This window comes from Myotis nattereri (genome assembly GCF_964212035.1).
Source record: "Myotis nattereri genome assembly, chromosome: 1".
Taxonomy (NCBI): Eukaryota; Metazoa; Chordata; class Mammalia; order Chiroptera; family Vespertilionidae; genus Myotis; species Myotis nattereri.
In genome coordinates, this window is record NC_138075.1 from 115849246 (window position 1) to 115852100 (window position 2855).

At 36.0% G+C, this 2855-nt stretch overlaps 1 pseudogene across 1 annotated transcript; it reads left to right on the forward strand.

Annotated features, from left to right (window-relative positions):
• The first annotated feature begins 1370 nt into the window (after positions 1-1370).
• LOC308527836 (coenzyme Q-binding protein COQ10 homolog B, mitochondrial-like) lies at positions 1371-2085 on the forward strand (annotated as a pseudogene). Its single transcript has one exon. The product of its transcript is annotated as a coenzyme Q-binding protein COQ10 homolog B, mitochondrial-like (transcript).
• Positions 2086-2855: the final 770 nt, after the last annotated feature.

A 2855-nucleotide genomic window follows, 5' to 3' on the forward strand; every position in this document is an offset into this window, starting at 1 on the left:
TGATTAGAAAGAGAAATATATGAATAATGGGCATACCAGAAGGAGAAGAGAGAGAAGGGAACAGAGAGCCTATTTAAACAAATAATCAATGAGAACTTCCCAAACCTATGGAAAAGCTGGACCTTTGAATCCAAGAAGCTAGCAAAAGCCCTCAATGCAAAAGGACATTCTCCAAGGTACATGATATTAAAGCTCTCAAAAGTTAATGACAAAGAAAGAATTCTCAAGGCAGCAGGAAGAATATGGAAACCCCACTAGATTATCATCCAATTTTTCACTAGAAACCCTAGAAGCTAGGAGCAAGAAGAAGCAAATATTTAAAATATTGAAAGAGAAATCACCAACCAAGAATGGCATATATGCCAAAGTTATTTCACTATGATGAGAAAATGAAGGCTTTTCTAGACAAACAGAAGCTGAGGAAATTTATCACCACAAGACCTGCATTATAAGAAATGCTAGAAGTTTTTCTATCTGAAACAAAAAGGCAAAGGATACAAAACTGAGACTAAGATGACAAATAGACAGAAGCAGGAAATTGCAATTCTTGTTCAGAATAGGATATTAAAAACCTAAACATAACATAAAGGTTAAAGGGATAAAAGCATTTTTTACAAAGAAGACAATAAATAGCGCAATTTGGAAATGAACAAATTATGCACAGCATAAACAGGAATACCTTGTGATAACAAAAACATAAGGCAAGAGGAGAAAGAATGAATGGAGATAACATGCAATCAAAAGAAAAAGGACTATTGTACATATGAAATTTTCTTTGCATAGACATAATGGTAACCACAAAACAAAAATCTAAAAATGAGACCCATACAATTTTTAAAAAGATAAAACAGAGGAAAAAAATATAGAATATCACTAAACTGAAATAGCAGACAAAAACACAAGAAAAAAGAAACAATGAATACACAGAGCAACAAGTAAAAAAGATAAAATGGCTATAGGAAATCCTCCTATATCAATAATCACCTTAAATGTATACAGATTGAATTCACTAATTAAAAGGCACAAAGTAGAAGAATGGATTTTAAAAAACAACTATAAGCTGCCTTCAGGGGACACATCTCAGCTGTAAACACATAGACTCAAAGTGTATCCAGAGAAAAGGGGTTATAGCCATACTCATATCAGACAAAAATAAATTTGAAGATTTTTTTAAAGGTAACAAGAGTCCAGGTCGGATAGCTCAGTTGGTTAGAGTGTTGTCCTGATACACCAAGTTTGCATATTCAATCTCTGCGTCAGGGTACATATAAGAAGCAACCAATAGATGCGTAAATAAGTGGAACAACCAATCAATGTTTCTCTCTCCCTCTCTCTCAAATCAATAAGTTAAAAAGAATGTTTAGAATGAGATGATCATGGCAGCTCGAACCAGTCCGAGGGTCCTGAAAAAGATGGTTTCAGTCTTGGGATGTTGTCCAAAGTCGCCGGTAGCAGCTGGAGTCCCCATTTCAGCTCAGGGTCCTACGCAGAACATCAAATACTTAGCTTCCTGTGTATACTGATGAGCAGAACTCTTCCACTACATACTTCAGTTTTGCTCAAGGAGATATATGCAAGAACTTTCTTTAAAATTGCTGTACCATTAATAAACAAAAGAGTATTCAGAGAGGAGAATTATAGGATACTCTATGCAGGAAATGTATGATGTGGTAGCAGGAATGGAAGATTACAAGCATTTTGTTCCGTGGTGCAAAAAATCCAATACATCAAAGAGATCCGGATACTGCAAAACACAATTAGAAATTGGGTTTCCGCCTGTATTGGAGCGCTATACATCCATAGTAACCATGGTGAAACCACATTTAGTAAAGGCATCCTGCTTTTCAATAATTTGGAGACTGGTGTTTTAGCCCAGGTCTGCCTGGCTACCCAAGGACTCGTACTTTGGATTTTTCAGTTTCTTTTGAATTCCACTCTCTTCTACACTCTCAGCTTGCTACCTTGTTTTTCGATGAGGTCATAAAGCAGATGGTAGAGGCCTTTGAAAGAAGAGTATGTAAGCTGTATGGTCCAGAAACAAATATACCTCGGGAATTAATGCTTCATGACGTTCATCACACGTAAAAAGAGAAAAGAACTGGAACTGGTCACCTACTTGTGACTTCAGTGTATTCACTTTTAGAACCTGCTTTTATCATTTGCTTTCAGAAGCTAGACAGCATTTGTTCAGCCCAGCTTTGATTATAACCCTGCACCATCGAAAATTTGCACTTGGAATATGGAAGCCCATGTACATAGAATTCAATCAAGTACTGAGTACGTTAGCATATTTACAGTCAACGGGATGTCATCACTATTGCTAAAATACTGACATCACTTTTCTGAGAGATATTGAAACTAAATTTAAACCTTTTAGTTATCACTTTATCCGAAAAAGGTTAGTTGAGATAATCATGTAGTATGTATTGTAATAACCTATCGCATTTAAGTTATTAAATTCAGACTATTTATAACTTACTGTCATAGGGCCTGTGTCATGGGTTACAACATTTGCATAATCATCAGATACTTGCAGTAAAAACGTTGACTTAACAATACTGTTAATGACGTTTCCTTGGCACTTTTATTTTTAAATTGTTCTGATTGTAGTAGGAGATAATTCAATGCTATAGTGAGGTTAGCTCCCTGATAACTCCTGGCTTTTTTGGTGAGTGGTCCAGAGCTTTAAGGTACATTTTTTATAGTTTGCAACCCTCTCCCAGGTACTTTGCTCTTTCAACAATGCTGCTTGTGTATCAAGTTGTGGCTACAGCAGTGGGCAACATGAAGAGAAGTTGGTTGCTGTCTCCAGCAACAGGCATCCTTATTTTCTATTTATTGTGCGTACTCACTTT